General features: G+C 39.6%; 1 pseudogene; it reads right to left on the bottom strand.

The window, feature by feature from the left end:
- Positions 1-6,319: 6,319 nt before the first annotated feature.
- LOC132425682 (60S ribosome subunit biogenesis protein NIP7 homolog pseudogene) lies at positions 6,320-6,848 on the bottom strand (annotated as a pseudogene).
- Positions 6,849-20,702: the final 13,854 nt, after the last annotated feature.

A 20,702-nucleotide genomic window follows, 5' to 3' on the forward strand; every position in this document is an offset into this window, starting at 1 on the left:
AGAAGCCTGACTTAACTTAGTGGGAAATTAACGTAAAAGATTTATCAATTTTAGAGCTAGATCCCAATTTGGGAACAGCTGTGGCAATTAAAACACAAAGATTGGCACAAATGCCGCTTGTCCTCACTGTTCTCAATACTCCTACCTCTCCCTCTCCCTCTCCACCACTCCTCTCTTCCCTCCCTTGTACCCACAGACCCTGCACTTCATGCCCATGCAGAGGAAGCAACCAAATCTGAAGTATCAGATCGACTCGTAGAGCACTGAGGCTCATGGATGTAAAATGCTCAAGGTCAAATATGTAGGTAGTTGCAGAATCAAGATTTAAACCCTGATCAGTCTACCTTCAAATCTTATGCTCTTTCCATACCACATTGATAAGAAGTGGGCCGAGAAGGAAGGAAGGGACAGGAAGTCTGCTCTGTGTCTGGACACACTTAGGACCGTATCGTCCCAAGTTAGTGCTGGTTACTTACAAGACTCCAGCAAATTACCTATGCTCTTTTTATATTCTACCTGTATTAGATTTGGACCCTGGGGTGTTAAAAACTTCACCTATCCACCAGTCAACAATTATGATAAAGAAAAATAATGGCTCACACTGGAGGTGATAATTTAGTCTGGGTCTTAAGAATAAGTCAACATTTATCAGGCAGTTGGGGAAAGGACATTTCAGACATAGCACCTTCAGTTGGTAAAGCACTTTCTGAATATTATTGCATTTAATACCGAGAAGAGGAAAAGGAAAAAATCCCATTGTGAGATAGGTGGGACTGTTATTCTTATCTCCATTTTAAAGATTAGGAAACTGAGGATCAGGTAGGCTGAATTGTCACATTTCACATTCTCACAACACACTCAGGCAGTAGTGTACGTGGAAGACATCGGAGAGAAAAACTCTTTTTTGTAGTGTTAAAAATGATTGAAGAAAATTTAGGTGATACAAGCAAACTTTAACATTTCATGAAGCAGGCAGTCTCCATTCCCAAGGGTCCAGAGAACTGCAAAATGGAGCAGAAGGCAAGAAAGTTTTATAGGATAAAGAAGAAGGAACAAGGCAGAGAAAAACAGAAAATGAATAAGAAATGAGGAAATAAGTGTAGAGCCCAGAGTTGGCTTGGCATTTGGGGATTGGCTGGCTGGATATACCGTGTTTCCGGTCAAACAGAGGGTTTACAGGGACATGAACGTTTTCTAGGTTTCAATGTGCTGACTTGGCACCCCAGGCAGGAGCAGTTCCATCTTGAGCCTAAAAATTTATTTTGACAATGAGGTCCTATGGTGGACGTCTTAACTTGGTTAACTTATACGTACTGGTGGCCTTATAAGAAGAGAGAGAGACACCAGGGTTGCAAAGCACAGAGAAAAGGCCATATAAAGACTCAGCAAGAATGCAGCCATCTACAAGCCAGGAAGAGAGGTCTCACCAGAAACCAACCCTGACAGCATCTTGATCTTGGACTCCCAGCCTCTATAAATGTGAGCAAATAAATTTCTGTTGTTTAAGCCACCCAGTCTACAGTATTTAGTTGCGGCAGCCCTAGAAGACTAAAACCCTGTCTAACAGTAACCAAAGCTAGCCTAGGATATGGAGCATCAGATCAATTACAGATACGTGATCCAAGGAGAAACCAGAGAAACTTCCCAATGGAAAGTAAATGTTTCCATAAACTATGGAAACAAATAACATTTGGGCAAAAGTCTTCTCTTGTAGTCAGCTTGTATATTTATGTTTGAGGAGGAAAGAGAAAATTCTTAACACTTCCTTGGGGAGGATGTTTTTAGAAAATTTGAAATATTTCCCAGCATAAAATTGCATAACATGCCAACTCAAAAACATCTCCAGGGACTTCCCTGGCGGCGCAGTGGTTAAGAATCTGCCTGCCAATGCAGGGGACACGGGTTCAAGCCCTGGTCCGGGAAGATCCCACATGCCGCAGAGCAACTAAGCCCGTGTGCCACAACTACCGAGCCTACACTCTAGAGCCCGCAAACTACTGAGCCCATGCACCTAGAGCCCATGCTCTGCAACAAAGAGAAGCCACTGCAATGAGAAGCCCACACATCATAACGAAGAGTAGCCCCTGCTCGCCGCAACTAGAGAAAGCCTGCACGTAGCAACAAAGATCCAACACAGACAAAAAAAAAAAACAAAAAAAAATCTCTAGTACAATAAAAAACAAAAGTGATATTCAACCAAATGCATCGTGCAGATGAGATTCAGGCACAGAAACGGAGAAGTTGGTTTAGAGTTAAAGCTAAAATGCTATTATCTCCCAAGAGGCAGATTATATCTCCCATGTTTTTCAACTTTTGGAAAGTAGTTTACCAAGTAGTGTACCAAGTAGGATCCTCTTCTTCTCAGGAGTGAGACCAGCCTGGGAAGTGTTCTAACTCTATTCTGACTCCTGACTGGCAAGAACCAAGAGGGAGGGCCCAAAACCATATAGGATATCACCTTTGGTACAACCATCAGTGGCAACGTCCTAAGCAGCAGAGCCAACAACTGTTCCTTATTACACCTTCATCATCATATGTGCCAACACTTGCACCAGGCACCCAAAGAACTTTGGTCAAGCAACACCAATCATCTATCTGACTTTTCCTCCCTTCCAGTAGGCTAATCTTTGCTGCTTCTCCTCCTTATTCACTGATTCCACAATCTTTGTTGACTGTTTTTCTCCTTTCTCAAATATTTGTTTAACTTCTGTTCATTTGCCTCTCTTACAGCCTCCAAAAAATTGGGTCTCCAGCCCATCTTCTCTCCCTCTTCAGATTCAGATCAAAGTCTCCAGCTGCCTCCCGAACATCTTCACTTGAATAGCCAAGTATCCAAAACAAAACCTGGTGTTCCCTTACATACCAAATCTGCTCCTCTTCCCTCTTTTTCCGTCTTAGACTCATGATCTTACCATCCATCAAGTGTTCTAATGAGTTGCCAGGTGGTCTTGATTCCACCTTAAAGCCCGATTGCAGAATTAACCTCTGTCCCCTCTTTTGATCTCTTCGCTCAGGCGCTCACACGTTCTCATCTAGGCTAATACAGTAATCTCCTAACTGGTCTTCCTGCTACTTGTCTTTTTTCCACTCTTGCAACCATCCTGCTGGGCTTATCGTCTTAAAGAACAACAAATATAATTTTGTCATGATCCTGCTTCTAAATATTTGCTGACTCTCCCTTTCCTACAGGATTAAATCAAAATTTAACCAGAAGGGCCATTCAAGACCTTTCCCAATATGACCCCAACCTACTTCTCTAGCTTCAATCTCTGATATGCCTCACTACACCCTCAAATGAATTTCTCTTTAACTCCCAAATTGACCATGCCCTTCCTGTTTTTTATGTGTTATGCCCTCTGCATGAAATGTCTGGCCTTCCCCTACTCTACCTCTACCCCAACCTGGAAAACTTCTATTTTTTTCATTAGAAAATAATAATAATAATAAATCAAATCGCACCTGGTCAGAAAGGTTTCCTTGAGTTTCTCCGGGTCTAACCCACCCCACATTTGACTAGCCCAGACTCCTAATTCCAAGAGTCTAGGAGGCATCCTACTAGAAGTAAGCTCCTTGCAACAGACAGGAACTCTAACTGGCTGGCCACTGTATCCCCAGCATCTAACATTTTGCCCAGCATAGAATACTGTTCAACTTATATATTTTAATGAATGAATCTCTTACCTTCAGCCTTTAGAGCACAGAGACCATAAAAACAGGGCTGAGACAAAGTATTGCAGGGAGGAGGAATATTAGGACAAAAGACAAATATCCAAGTCAGTCATAAAAGCAAAAATTCTAGGCAGAGGGAAAAACCAGGTTTGAAGTCTATCAAAGTGACATCCTAGTAGGCCAGATAGGAGAGAAGGTTCAAAGGCTCAGGTGTGGACAGAGATGGAGCGGTTATAGGTGCTAATCCACTGTGAACACCCAGGCAGGTAGATCTTCTCCCTCTGAGATCACATGGTTCATTTACAAGTAATGTCTTATGTTGCAATTTATCTGTTCATGTGCCTGAAACACCCACCAGACTGTGTGTTCTTTGAAGGCAGCCACCCTACCTTATTTTTTTTTTTTTTTGTGGTATGCGGGCCTCTGACTGTTGTGGCCTCTCCCGTTGTGGAGCACAGGCTCCAGACGCACAGGCTCAGCGGCCATGGCTCACGGGCCCAGCCGCTCCGCGGCACATGGGATCTTCCCGGACCGGGGCACGAACCCATGTCCCTTGCATCGGCAGGCAGACTCTCAACCACTGCGCCACCAGGGAAGCCCCACCCTACCTTAATCATTGTTATATCTGGGCACCTAGTACCACGGCCACCACTTAGCCATGGTCTTACTATAAATTTTTGCTGCACTATAAAACCTTAGGTATAATAAATGACAGTGCAGGGCCTGAGTTTCACTGTTGGAACCACTAATGAAGGCAAACTTGGAGACGGAAAATCCAATAGTATTATTGTGTTGGGTGAGATCATGAAGTCACACATGACACCTGAGAAGCTTGCTTTTCTCAGCTCTATTTTTAGGGCCATGACCCTAAACTTTGAGACAGCCTATTTCTACCTCACTCTCAGGAAAGTTTGCACCTTTAGAAGAGCTGATTAACAGCTTAAGCTAAATAAAGTATCTAATAAAGAATTCTTGCCATGATTTAGTCAAGGTCTTCTCCGACAGGCTGACCTTGACACTTATAATCTCTATTGCAGTCTATTGGTCTTGCCTGGTTAGACTCAGAATACAGTCAGGCCTATTTTTAAAACAGCAACTTTTAAAGGAGCAAAACAAATGATCAGCCTATTAGCTTTTCCATATTCTACTTTGATATAATGCGAATATGAGCTTCTTAGATAAATATTTCACAGGAAAACTCTTTGGGAGTGGCCACAAATTCTGTACCCATCATCCCATCAAGAGGTAAGCACATGTGCCCATCCCCTGGATCTCACTGGGCTTGTGACTCTGTCCACCAATAGGGTACAGAAGAGGCAATACCATATGATTTCTTTCTCTTTTTTTTTTGGTAATTGAAAAATGCTTTATTTTTAGAGATGTCATCTTTGGAATTTAAAATAAGCAGTACATTCACTAAAGAAATTGTTTTACAATACAGGTAGTTTAAAAACTTTTTGTCTGTGATATGTTTTTTATTAAAAAATATTTTAATAATTCTAAAAAATAATTTTGGAAGGTATGGGGAAAAGATGGAAGAGCTGAATTATTTCAGGATCTCTGATTAGTGCTTTTTGTCCAGCCCAGTCAGATAAGTAAAGATTTATAAGAATATGAAAAAAATATATATATATAATATATAAAACTGAATCACTTTGCTCTACACCTGAAACTTACACAGTATTGTAAATCAACTGCACTTCAATTTAAATTCTTTTAATTAAAAAAACAAAAGATTTGTAAGAGAAATTATGTTTTAGGAAATCAAGGTGATAAAAATAACATTCAGCCCGGGATTATACCATTCAAGAAAAAGAAAGATTGAGAAAACCGCTTGTAAAAGTCAAGATGATCTAATCAAATTCTGTTCATATGATCCTACTCTTAGTTGCAGAAATACTTAGTATAAGCATTATAAAAATAATTCTTACCACTTATTCAACACTTATCATTTGCCAGGCACAGTGCTAGGTGCTTTAAAGTCATGATTTCTAATTCTAAAAACTTTTTTTAGGAAGATGGTTAAGTTGTTTTTTTAAACAGAAGAAGGAAATGAAAATTATTAAAGTTTAATGACTCACCTAAGGCCATACAGCTGGTAGATGTGAGAACTGGTGTTTGAATCCAAGTTTTTCTTCCACACCCACAGCACCTACCATATAGAAAATCAGCAGAATAAACTTATCTTACTATTTTATCCAAATTTCATTTGTAAAATCCCAGACATGGCCTACTACTCTGATATGGCAATATCTATCTTTCATAGTATTTATAAATAATTAAGAAAATCCATCATGTTCTTATCATGTGTTTGGAAAACAGTGTGATCACAGATAACAATAATAAGATATTCTTTTTCTCCATTCCAACAATTTAGACTGTTACTCAAAACAAGAAGCCCTCTGATTCAAACAGAAAACACAGTATTCTATTTAGCCACAGTCACAACGATCTGAAACTCCATTATTGAGCCATTTCTGCATTATAAGAATGTAGCCTACATTTCTCCATGATAGAGAGAATATTAAACTAAGAAGTCCCTGAAGAGGTCACAGTTGACAAAATTCAACATGACGGTGGAGCCTAAACAGACAAAGGAACCAAAGCTAGGCCCTTCCACACAGCCCTAAGTCCTCGTGATGACTTTGTTTTAAATCAATGTCTCTTCGTGCCACACATATTCCCCAGTGCTTGCTTGATGAAATACCGCAATCGCCACGGGGTCTACTTTCCTGAAGTCTTGTGTAGACTTTGCTGCCACCCCAAAGCCCAAAGGGATGTCTGTCATGGAGTACACCATGTCTCCCTGGTACTGAGAAGTATTTTCAATGATTCGACCTAGTCCAGATTTCAGCACATGGTTAGCATACAAGAAGGGCTGCTCTGCTCCAGGCTTTATCCACACTTTATACTTGGCATAGGGTTTTAGGTAATCCAGAGCTGTGATGTACAACCAAAACTTGTGGGTCTGAGTGAATTTTCCGAAGCACGTTCCCAAAGATACCTGCTTGTCACCGATGATATTGGCAGTCAACTTCAAGATCTTCTCACTCACGTAATACAGCCAGTCGTTCTGCAGCCTGAAACAGCAGGTGTCATCGGGCTTGTCGACCAGCAGCTGAAGATTTTGCTATCATCTCAAACATTACACGGGTCTCCTCTTCAGTCAGAGGCCGCATTTCCCAGCTCAGTTGGAACACGGAGTCCTCGTGCCTCAGTCACCGGAAACAGAAGGTCAGCCCCCAGCCGCTTCTTGGCAACTTCAAACCGCGCCTCTCTAGCCGTTTTCCAGTCGTTCCCCACGCTAACACTCTGTAGCCTGGAGGACCATCGGGGAAAGAAAGCCGGCCTAGCGAGAACCATAGAGACCGGAAGTGCACCCAGGATGCTTCCCATCCGAGATTCGGAACTGGTTCCCTGGGTGAGGAGGAGGGGAAGAGATGCTATTGCTGAGAAGATGGCGGCGAGGGCCAGAGTCGCATCTCAGCTACGGCCTCAGCCACAGTGACGGCCACCACCGCTGGTCTTGGGGAGGTAGAGGATGAAGGGCACCTGGCGTCGCTGTTCCGAGACCGCTTCCCAGAGGCCCAGTGGCGGGAGCAGCCTGACGTGGGCCGCTACCTCAGGGAGTTGAGCTGCTTGGGGCTGCAACGCGAGCCGGAGCACCTGGCCAAGGAGCGAGCGCAGCTTGCCATGTGATTTCTAAGTTGAGGTCATAAAGAGCCGTGGAGCTTCTGCTCTGCTCATCCTTGAAACCACCTGAGCCACCACAGAAGTCTGACTACCCTGAGACCACCGTGCCGTAGCGGCACACACAGACACAACCCCAACAATCTCAACTGAGCCGGTTCTTCAGCCATCTCCACCTAGGAGAGATGTGTGCAGAAGCTGTCCTAGAATTACATCTCCAGCCCCAGTCAGTAAAGTCATCCGCAGCCATCTGAGTCATACTAGCTGAGCTCCCAGAGCCATCTGTGTTGCGCTCTTTGATGTTTCTTAACACACCTCATTTCATAACCCAAGATGTTACAGCAACCGCTTGGTATCCAGAAGGAAACACAGAGTCCAAGGCCAGATCCGTGGAGAGAATGGAGCAGCTGAATTCAAGACCCATGGAATTTAATATGTACCAGTCAGTTTGTGAATGAACGAGCATGTAGAAATGTGCGAAAGGATATACACCAGGTTGGTGGCAGGGAGAGGAGGTGAGAAAAAATATTAATCATTCATTTTTTTCTTTGTTTATCTTTATTCTATTTCACTCTCACTAAACTCATATTATTTTTGCAATTTTTGAAGAGAAGTTAAAGGGAAAATGTTATTTTTTTAAAGCCTTAGAACATGCCAACTTTCTTTTTCCTTCCTCCATACCCCCAGCCTCCCACGGTGATGTCTGTTGATCTACTCCTAGAATTCTCTATGCTATATAGCACATGAGTTAAATTAGAAATGTTAATAAAGGAGGTGTGAGGTCATTGGTAGAGAAAAGGAGCCATTTTGTGTGACCGAGTATGATATATACACAAGTTCAGTCACTGAGAGCACCTCTAAAACGTAAAGTTTTGGTGCATGGTAGTAAGTGGAAATTCAGAAGGCCTCTGAGTACTTATTTTAATTATCCACCTTTCTTGGCAGTTGTGTGGAAAATTGTGACATTTACAGTTTGTTAACTCGTCGACAAATACCCAGTTAACAGCAGTCTTATTAAGAGTGTTAGAAATTGAAAGAAACCAAGCTCAATATTATAACCCGAGTATAATTCCCCTTGGGGGTGGGGGGACTAAAAAGAGAAATATTCTGTGGTAGTACTGGGCTCAATACACAATATTCCTAACATGTAATAGAATGAGTTCATTTAAGGTCAATTATCTGTAAACTCAAATTCATATTTCTGGCGGATGTCCTCCAAGGTTTAACTGGTTTATGTCCAACAATTCTAAACAGCATGTCAATCATTTTTATTAGTATGGGGTACATTTCACAAGTCATTTTCCCCAGAAGGATGACTAGAAAGCTGTCAAACTTAGACATTTCACAAATGGATTTCTGAAATTTTTCTATGGGTAATTCTGCTTTGAAAATTTTCCAGGCTAAAATTGTCCAAGCCATGGTCTAGAGCATAGAACTTTGGAACTTTGTTTATTGATTTGCCCTTATCCTGGAGCAGACTCAGAATTGTTTTCTGAGAAAAATCTTCATACTGTCTACAGTCATCCCAGACCTCCTCTATTCAGAGGTAGACCAGTTCCAACTCAAAACAAAGTCTAAGTTAGGCATCTTAATTTTCATCAGGTGACATTCACTTGTATGTCTTTGCTCAGTTGATTTTTAAAATATATACTTTTTGAAGTATATGAGTTTTAAAAATACATGTATTTCAATTAGTAAAACCAAATAATTATTCCAAAACATTTGTCAAATAATCAGTTGTCCATCACTGGCCAACTTTTATCAAAAGTCAAAGTGCAAGATAAGTGAAGTAAGTCAGAAAGAGAAAGACAAATACCATGTGATATCACTTATATGTGAATCTAAAATATGACACAAATGAACCTATTTACAAAGCAGAAACAGACTCACAGACAAAGAGAACAGACTTCTGGTTGCCAAGGGGGAGGGCGGTGGGGAGGGATAGACTGGGGGTTTGGGGTTAGTAGATGCAAATTATTACATATAGAATGGATGGACAAGAGGGTCCTACTGTATAGCACAGGAAACTGTATTCAACATCATGGGATAAACCATAATGGAAAAGAATATAAATATACACACACACACACACACACACACACACACACACACACACACACACATGAATAACTGAGTCTCTTTGCTCTACACCAGAAATTAACACAACATTGTAAATCAACTATACTTCAATTTTTGAAAAAGTCAAAGTGCAAGAAATAATATTCATGAAGGACTAATTAAAGGGCATAAAGTTCACCCAGCCTAATAAATAGTTTTGATATTTACGCCTGGACCAATCTAGACATTAAGAAAGCTTATTTCATAGTTCTGGTTTTTTGTACTACCTACTTACAGAGAATTGCATTTACTGCATTGTGCTTTGGCCTTAGGCTCTCAATTTACATTGAAGGATACTATAGGCAACAGCTATACAAAACTAGTTGTTTTGATCTTAAGAATATTGTTGATAATATTTCCACTCTATGACTCTATGTCCTATTCTTAAGGATGCCATGTCCTACTCTTAAGCATCCAAAATACTAAATTTGAGGAGAAAATTTTCTCAAATTTCATAACCAGAAAAATGTTAGCTTATTTAGTTTTAGCTACATTTATTAATATTTTTGTTACTATTACTATGCTACTATTATTATTACTGATATTGTTAAGACAGTATTTCTTTTTATGTGATAATATTGTCCTTTTAGCTTTGGCTTATCAGAAGTTTAGAACTAAGTATAAATATGTAGTTGTCTTTGAAGAGTTGTGTGGGACCTTGTGGCATATATTTATGTGTATTAACTTTTTTCTTTAGTTGTATCTCAACATTCTAAATTTCTTTCCCCTGTAAATAAGTGTCTTTAATTTTCATGTTATGATATGTGTGCAATCCAGTAAGATATCTCAAATCTTTTTTGAAAGGAAGTAGGTTATAATTTAATAAATAATCATAATCCTGTGATAAGAAATCTTTCTAAGTATATGTGTGGTAGGTAGGATTTGCTAAGAAGCAGAATAGAGACAGCTGGTAAAGAACTGCTGGGTTGTTCATAATAGAAGTCCCTGAAGGTATCACATATTTTTAAATAAATGAAAAATTACTACAAGCCATGATCTGATTTATATAAAAACAATAATATAAGATCTTAAAAGGAAGCCAACTTACAGTTTAAAAAAATGTTTCTACTGAAACATTTATTCTGAATAATAATCTTAAAAAATCCTGAAAACTCTAGGATTTCTTGCTCAGAATTGTTAAGCTTCATTAGCAGAAATGTGACAAAGAAACATTAATCCTAAATGAGTTTCTAAGCTATAAAAAGTAGAAATGGAGATGTATAGTCAAATTGCAAATTTCATTCACACTGTAGTGTATCTCAGTTATTTTGCCTCAATTTAAAATGGTCATGTTTCCCAGTGCCACTGAAGATGATACAACCAGATGGAAAGATATTCTGTGCTCATAAATTGGAAAAATGAATATTGTTAAAATGACCATACTACCCAAGGCAATGTACAGATTCAGTGCAATCCCTATCAAAACACCAATGGCATTTTTTACAGAACTAGGACATATAATCCTAAAAATTGTATGATAACACAGAAGACCCCAAAGATTAAAAACAATCTTGAGAAAGAAGAACAAAGCTGAAGGTATCATGCTCCTTGATTCTAAACTATACTGCAGAGTTACAGTTATCAAAAACAGCATGGTACTGGCACAAAAACAGACATAGATCAATGAAATGGAATAGAGGGTCCAGAAATGAACACATTTACATGGTCAATTAGTCTACAACAAAGGAGGCAAGACTATACAATGGGGAAAAGACTACCTCTTCAGTAAATCGTGTTGGGAAAACTGGACAACTACATGCAAAAAAATCAAACTGGGCTACTTTCTCATACCATATATAAAAATTAATTCAAAATGTTTTAAAGACCTAAATGTAGGGACTTCCCTCGTGGCACAGTGGTTAAGAAGCTGCCTGCCAGTGGAGGGGACACGGGTTCGATCCCTGGTCCAGGAAGATCCCACATGCCACAGAGTAACGAAGCCCATGTGCCACAACTACTGAGCCTGGGCTCTAGAGCCCATGCGCCACAACTACTGAAGCCCGTGTGCCTAGAGCCCGTGCTCCGCAACAAGAAAAGCCACTGCAATGAGAAGCCTGCACACCGCAACAAAGAGTAGCCCCCACTCTCCGCAACTAGAGAAAGCCTGTGCACAGCAACGAAGACCCAATGCAACCAAAAATAAATAAATGAAATTGATTCTTAAAAAAAAAAAAAAAGACCTAAATGTAAGACCTGGAATCATGAAACTCCTAGAAGAAAACAGAGGCAGAACACTCTTTGACATAAATTGTACCAGTATATTTTTTTAATGTCTCCTCAGGCAAGAGAAACAAAAGCAAAAATAAACAAATGCTACCTCATCAAACTTAAAAGCTTTTGCACAGCAAAGAAGACCATAAACAAAATGAAAAGGCAACCAACTGAATGAGAGAAGATATTTGCAAATCATATTTTTGATAAGGGGTTAGTATCCAAAACATACAAAGAACTCACACAACAACAACAAAAAGTAAACCAGATTTTAAAATGCGCAGAGGACCTGAACAGGCATTTTTCCAAAGAAGACATACAGATAGCCAACAGACACACAAAAAGATGCTCATCACTAATCATCAGAGAAATGCAAATCAAAACTACTGAGAGATGTCACTTCACGCCTGTCAGAATCAAAGGGACAAGAAGTAAGTGTTGGTGAGGATGTGGAGAAAAGGAAACCCTTGTGCATTACTGGTGGGAATGTAAATTGGTACAGCCACTATGGAAAACATTATGGAGGTTCATCAAAAAACTGAAAATAGAACTACCATATGATCCAGCAATTCCACTCCTGGGCATTTTCCCAAAGAAAACAAAAACAGTAGCTCAGAAAGATATATGCACCCTTATGTTCATTGCAGCATTATTTACAATAACCAAGGTATGGAGGCAACCAAAGTGTCCATCTATAGATGAATGGATTAAAAAGATGTGAATGTTGCTCAGTCATGAAAAGAATGAAATTTTGCCATTTGCAACAACATGGATGGACCAGGAGGATATTATGCTTAGTAAGTCAAAGGAAGAAAAATACTATATGATTTCACTTATATGTGGAATCTAAAAAATGAAACAAATGAACAAACATAACAAAAGAGACTCAAAGAGAACAGAGCACAAACAGGTGGCTGCCAGAGGGGAGAGGGGTGTTGGGATGAGTGAAATAAGTGAGGGAAATTAAGAGGTACAAACTTCGAGTTACAAAATAAATGAGTCACAAGGGTGAAACGTACAGCAAGGGTAATGTAGTCAATAATAAACGTAATAACTTTGTATGGTGCCAGATGGTAACTAGACTTATGATGATCATTTGGAGTGTATAAAAATATTGAATCACTACCTTGTACACCTGAAACTAATATAATAAGTCAATTAAACTTCAATTTAAAATTTTAATAAAATCCAGGAAATAGGGGGGGAAAAGGTTTTTTCTACCTTGGAGACCCTATCATAAAAATAAAACCACCAAAAACCACCAAAATCTGTACATGATTTCAATTGTCTAAAAGTGATGCTCAAGCAATCTTTTCTGAAATTTTAGAAGAAAACAATGGAAAGGAAAATAAGAGACAACAAATGCTTCTTATATTTTAAGAATAATACACTATCAACTTTTAACAATACTAAATTAATACTGAGATGGCAAATATTATGAGTTTTTTTTAACCACGTTGATTTTAAAAGCCATTTAACTTTCTGTTAATAACAAAATGACATAGAATGATACAAGGTATGAACTGGAACTTCAGAAAACCATAATCATGTAGAAGTGGAAGTACTTATGACTAGGTTGCTGAAAACAATTTTAAGAGTGAAATCCTCCTCAGAAAATAAATAACACTTAGAAAAACTAGTAAAGCTTTAAGAAATGTATCATGTCACATCTCCTTAAACTAGATGTAATGGATTTTTAATGCTTTGAGTATCAGTTGGTTCTCATATCTTATTCAGTGAAAGAAATATTTTTAAATTTCCATTAACAAGACACTCCATATTACAATATTCTATAATCTTCTGATCCCAAAGTTTAATAAGAATTTAAAATTAGAGGGAAAAACAATTAAGTGCCTGGGAAGGAGCCCATTATATGATATCAAACTGGCCAAGATCATTAAGCTTAGGCAGCTATTTATGCCTTATCCTGGATTAACCTCTGGAGTGGTGTGCTAGCACATCACAGCTACATTCTATCTAAGCCTTTCAATCACTTAAACACAGATTATCTTATTTGATTCTCATAATAACCCTGTTAGATAATTAAGGTAAAGATTAGTATCCCCATTTTTCAGATGGGAAAACTGATATATGTGGTAATTAAATCTCCGGAATCCAAATTAAAGGAGTGATTTAAGCAATCGAGTTAAAGCAGAAGAATACATATAACAATATTTATTGAGCAGCCTTCATGGTTACAGTTTTTCTGCTTTTCTGTTGGAGCTAAAAGGCAGCCTAAAATCTTAGCCAAAAGGTGAAAAAGTAATTTGCTGCCTGTAAAGTTTAGCTCCCTATCTAGTAAGAGATAATAGAAAAACCTGCTTTTCTTCACCTATAAAATAATGTTGAACTACTTGATCAGAGGTTATGACCTGTCAGGATAATGAACAGATTTAGGACAAATTTCATCTGACCTGCAGAATCTTGGCTCACAGAAAATCTTACATTAAAAAAGTCAAAGATTTCCAGCTTCTCTTGAAATCAGAAAACTTGGCTGCCTTTGACCCACATTGTGCATGGTAGCAATCAAATGGAGTTAAGTCCAGGTTTCCCCCTTTCGCCAAAGCATGTACTTTTCAATTTCCCATGACCTGTACCACTCCCTATTACTTACACTGAAGATGCTTCTTTTACCTGCATTGTTGCTTGAGTCCTGTAGATATTTGACTTGGTGACCTCTGTTTAATATCACCCATTTTAGCTCATCCCTCAATTCATTCGTTTTATTCAAAAAGCATTTACTAAGCAAAGCTTATACATGCAATATTATACAAGGTACTTAGAAGGAAAAGGTAACTAAAACAGCCCAGGAGCACCATGATCTCATTTGGTGGGGACACATACCATAAACAGATTATTACTACACAGATGCCTTGGGACTCAGTCTTTGGGTCTATTCTCCTCTGTCTTTGTTCATTCCCCTGGTACTCTCACTCAGTCTCATGACGTTTTAAGTACCATCTCTACGCTGATGTACATCTCAGTCTGGCCCTGAATTCCAGTCTCATCTAGCTGAATGTCTAATCAATAACTTCACTCAGAAATCTAACTGTCATTCAAACTCCAAATGTCCAAAACCAGATCATGATGTTAGCCCATAAAGCCTCAGTCTTTCCTGTCTCAAAGAATGACAATCCCATTTTTCTAGTTGCTGTGGCCAAAACCTTGAAGTCATCTTCATTTCTTTTCCTTCTCATCCTTTCTGTCAGCAAATCATGTTAGCCCAGGGAAGGAGGCCTTCAAGTCTCATGAAGTGACACCTGAGGATGAATAGGACTTAGCTGGATGAAAAAGAAAGTGAAGTACATTCCAGAAAGAGGAGACAACATGAGCACAGGCATACAAGTGAGAAATAAAAGGACATCTAGGAGGAACACCAAGTAATTCAGTGTAACTGAAGGGTAACTTATGGGAAGGGAGAGGCTGGAGATGGTTGTAGAGAGGTAGGTAGGGTTTGGATCATGGGAGGCCTCATATCCCATTTATCCTGTCACCACACAGTGCTGTGTCATCAAAGCATTTTAGGCAGGTAGGACACTGATACATAAAGCCAGATGATCGGGACCTGAACTGAAGTAGCAATAATTTCCACTTAAATTCGGTAGGATTGAAGATTGGTCCAATGTAGGAGAGCAAAGGAAACAATGAAGATGACTCCCTAACATGGCCCCTGAATGTAGAATACAGGAGAAATGGATCAGGGAAAGAAGATAATAATTCAGTGTCAGAAATGTTGAGCTTGACAGCCCATGCAGCATCCACAGAAATGACTTAATGAGTTATCTGAAGCTTCGGAGATCTAGGCTGGAAATGTGAGCTTGAAAATCATCAGCAAATAAATAGGAGTTAAAACCATGACAACTACCTACTAACTGTGTCTCCTTAGTCTGTAAAATGGGGATTATCGCACCTACTTTATACAACTGTTTTGAAAGTAACGAGAATTATTATACTTGCATATGGTTAGGACTTCGTGTATATTAGTTGTTTAAAAACTAAATTAATTGCTAAGATTACCTTGGAAAACCATGTAGAATGGTGGTTACTAACCTTTTGGAGAGACATGAATGCCTTTGAGAAAGCTTTCTCACTAAAAAGTTACACATAACGAAACACCCCAAATTCTGCACACCATTTCAGGAGGTCTGTGGACCCCTAAAGAACCCTAGGCTTAAAAATTCTTGATGCAGAGTTAGAAGAGAGACAATTTGAGAATCAAACAAAGGAAAATCAACATTTCAGGAATGATCAGGTTAAGAAAAGACCAAGAAGGGATTACAAAAAAGCTACAAAGAGAACATAGGATAGTTTCAAGAAGAAGGCTGTGATAAATTCTCTCAGATTTGGCAAATAGGTCCAATTAGAGTTAAAATGATCACTGGCAACTTTAACAAATCACAAGGCTAGTGGTGGGAGAAGAAACAAGAATTTAGTAAGTTGAGTGAAATGAGGGCGAAAAGTGGAGAAAACTTCCGGACAAAGAAGGGAGGGACAGGAGACCTTTAAGATGGCGGAGGAGTAAGAGGTGGAGATCACCTTCCTCCCCAAATACATCAGAAACACATCTACACGTGGAACAACTCCTACAGAACACCTACTGAATGCTGGCAGAAGACCTCATGGGTAGGGCAAAAGAAAAAAGAAAAAACAGAGACAAAAGAATAGGGACGGGACCTGCACCAGTGGGAGGGAGCTGTGAGGGAGGAAAGGTCTCCACACACTAGGAAGCCCCTTCGCGGGCGGAGACTGCGGGTGGCGAAGGGGGAAAGCTTCGGAGCCGCGGAGGAGAGCACAGCAACAGGGGTGTGGAGGGCGAAGCGGAGAGATTCCCCGCACGGAGGGTCGGTGCCGACCAGCACTCACCAGTCCGAGAGGCTTGTCTGCTCCCCCGCCGGGGCGGACGGAGTCTGGGAGCTGAGGCTCGGGCTTCGGAGGCCGGATCCCAGGGAGAGGACTGGGGTTGGCGGCGTGAACACAGCCTGAAGGGGCTAGTGCGCCACGGCTAGCCGGGAGGGACTCCGGGAAAAAGTCTGGACCTGCCGAAGAGGCAAGAGACTTTTTCTTGCCTCTGTTTCCTGGTGCGCGAGGAGAGGGGATTAAGAGCGCCGCTTAAAGGAGCTCCAGAGACAGGCGCGAACCGCAGCTATCAGCGCGGACCCCAGAGACGGGCATGAGACGCTAAGGCTGCTGCTGCCGCCACCAAGAAGCCTGTGTGCGAGCACAGGTCACTCTCCACACCTCCCCTCCCGGGAGCCTGTGCAGCCCGCCACTGCCAGGGTCCCGTGATCCAGGGACACCTTCCGCCGGAGAACGCACGGCGCTGCGCCTCAGGCTGGTGCAACGTCACGCCAGCCTCTGCCGCCGCAGGCTCGCACCACACTCCGTGCCCCTCCCTCCCCCCCAGCCTGAGTGAGCCAGAGCCCCCGAAGCAGCTGCTCCTTTAACCCGTCCTGTCTGAGCGAAGAACAGAATAACTGAGGCAGAAGAACGGATAAGTGACCTGGAAGATAAAATAGTGGAAATAACTACTGCAGAGCAGAATAAAGAAAAAAGAATAAAAAGAATTGAGGACAATCTCAGAGACCTCTGGGACAACATTAAATGCACCAACATTCAAATTATAGGGGTCCCAGAAGAAAAAGAGAAAAAGAAACGGACTGAGAAAATATTTGAAGAGATTACAGTTGAAAAAAATTCCCTAATATGGTGAAGGAAATAGTTAAGTCCAGGAAGCACAGAGGGTCCCATACAGGATAAATCCAAGGAGAAACACGCCAAGACACATATTAATCAAATTATCAAAAATAAAATACATAAAAAAAATAAATAAATAAATAAAATACATAGAACAAATGTTAAAAGCAGCAAGGGAAAAACAACAAATAACACACAAGGGAACCCCCATAAGGTTAACAGCTGATCTTTCAACAGAAACTCTGCAAGCCAGAAGGGAGTGGCAGGACATATTTAAAGTGATGAAGGAGAAAAACCTACAACCAAGATTACCCAGCAAGGATCTCATTCAGATTTTATGGAGAAATTAAAAGCTTTACAGACAAGCAAAAGCTAAGAGAATTCAGCACCACAAAACCGGCTTTACAACAAATGCTAAAGGAACTTCTCTAGGCAGGAAACACAAGAGAAGGAAAAGGCCTATAGTAACAAACCCAAAACAATTAAGAAAATGGTCATAGGAACATACATATCGATAATTACCTTAAATGTGAATGGATTAAACGCTCCAACCAAAACACATGGACTAGCTGAATGGGTACAAAAACAAGACCCGTATATATGCTGTCTACAAGAGACCCACTTCAGACACAGACCTACTAGAGAATGGACTTGAGGATATGGGGAGGAGGAAGGATAAGCTGGGACGAAATGAGAGAGTGGCATGGACATATATACACTACCAAATATAAAATAGATAGCTAGTGGGAAGCACCGCATAGCACAGTGAAATCAGCTCGGTGCTTTGTGACCACCTAGAGGGGTGGGATAGGGAGGGTCGGAGGGAGACGCAAGAGGGAGGCGATATGGGGATATATGTATATGTATAGCTGATTCACTTTGACATAAAGCAGAACTAACACACACAGAAAAAAAGAAAGGGAGGGAAAAGACGGAATGCAAGGTAAAGGGGAATTTCAGGTCACAAAAGGGTAGTTTTCTATTGTTGTTGTTTGTAGTGTCTGTTTTGTTTTTTGTTTCTGAGAATTTTTTATTATTATTTTGGTGGTATTTTTTTTGTTTTTCTTTCTGAAGGAAGAGAAAGACTTTAGGTTTGTGATGGGTCCAGGATCAGAGCCAATAGAAAGATTAAGGTGGAAGATGGGGAACAGTGTGGGAATGATTAAAGAAGCAATGTTCACCCAATGGAGATGGGGAAGGAAAAAGAGACTGAGGGCTCCAGGAGAGGGTTTAGTATTGGGCAGGAAGAGCACGTTGTCCTCAGTGTATGAAGAAAGGAAAAAGGGAGATGCTTTACATACTAGTAAGTGTGGGGTAGGGCTGACAATTGACAGATGATCACAACTTTCTCAGTTAAGTAACAGACAAGGCTTGGAGAACACTGTGAATTAAATGTTGAGGAGAATGATGGTGATTTAGAATAGAGACCAAAAGGGATGAAAAAGAAATCTAATCAAACAAGTAAAAAGCTCTTGCTCTGTGATAAGCTATGAGAACTCATTTCTTGTAAGCCTTTAAAATCTTAATAATCATTATTACCAGAACATACCGAAAATGTATGTTGGCAGTTAGTCTTCCTGTTTCACTAGCAACAGTATTTAGATGAGGTCATTGTAGTTATATCTTTACCTGTAATATATTAGACTTACAGAATTGCAAAAGCAATAGTAGACCTTATGGATGTATGTTATATCTATATGATGGATAGATACATGAATACATATATGTTACATGATACTAAGTACCAAAATTTTATTTGATGATTTCATGTGCTTGAGATACAATGTTTATTTTAACCAGGTGTTACGTTTTCAAACATTGATTTGTTTTATCCTTCTCTTCCTTGTGTAACCATGAAGAAATCTTATTAGACTAATTTCTTCAAGAATCTGCCTATTATAGGAAATGGAATTAATTTCATTTCCCATTGCTACAACTACCAAATTTGATGGCATAAAAATAATAATAATAATATGGGAAGTACGCTCACATAATAAATTACAAAAATTTTCATGGTAGAATTCTTGATTTTTCTGCATCCAAGCTGTGTGTCACTTTATAATGAATCATCATCTCAGGCAGATGTTCTTGTTAAGAGGTAAATTTTTCCCACTAGATTTAATGCTTAAAACAAGTTATCCCCACACCCGGCAACACACTTTCTAAATACAAAGAGCCCTTGTTATCAAATAGTTTCATTTAAGTTGTTTTTCTTTCTTCTTTTGGATTATCTGGGAAAATCTTTCATATTTTCATTTAATATTTGCACAAATGTTTTAAACCTCTCTTCCTGTGTTGAAATTGGTTTGTACTACATTTGTACGGCTAAAAGGGGAGAACAGAGAGGAAAAGTAAATCGAGTCTGAACTATTTAAAGCCTTAAATCTTCGAAAATCAAAACTCAAATCTGGAGACTTCCCTGGCGGTCCAGTGGTTAAGACTTCACCTTCCAGTGCAGAGGGTGCAGGTTCGATCCCTGGTTGGGGAGCTAAGATCCCACATGCCTCGTGGCCAAAAAACCAACAAACGTAAAACAGAAGCAATGTTGTAACAAAAATTCAATGAAGACTTAAAAAATGGTCCATATCAAAAAAAACCTTTAAAAAAATTATATCTGAAGATATTCAGGTTTCTCATCACTTATAAGGGTTTAGTTCCAAAGATATGCCAGATTTTCTTAGAAAATATAACACTGATAATCTGAAAAAGAAGGCAATGTATTTGTCACATTTAACCAACTCTTATGAACAGAGATAGAACAACTAGTCCATAAATTGGAAGTTGTACCTTTAATGTACTTGTCCATAGTGCCACCAAGCGGTTCTATCAATTTTAAAAAATACTTCTAAGCAGAGTAATTCAGTTATTCTAGGAGTTAGACACTAGGTGGCAGTAGATTTCCCTTTAAAGAGGCTTTGAGAACTTTGATGAAGAGTTAGAAATGGTTTACTCTCATTCGAGGGCAATTATTCATCCATTAAAAAAAAAATTAGAATAGCTATAACCTACTCCAAAAGAAAGGAAAATATACTGCAGGGTTGGGTTTTTTTTTTACAATATTCTGTGCAACCTAGGTTGATCACATTAAAAAATGACCACTTTCTTTTTTTAAATTACAATTTTATTGAGATAAATTCACAGAGCATAAAAGTCTTCCTTTAAAGTGTATAATTCAGTGTTTTTAGTATATTCACATAGATGTGCCACCGTCACATGACCTAATTCCAGAGTCTATGGACCACTACACAAAGAAACCTCATATCCATTTGCAGTCAATTCTTATCCCCTCCTCTCCCTAATTCCTGGCAACCATGAATCTA

Source organism: Delphinus delphis, chromosome 5 (assembly GCF_949987515.2).
Source record: "Delphinus delphis chromosome 5, mDelDel1.2, whole genome shotgun sequence".
Taxonomy (NCBI): Eukaryota; Metazoa; Chordata; class Mammalia; order Artiodactyla; family Delphinidae; genus Delphinus; species Delphinus delphis.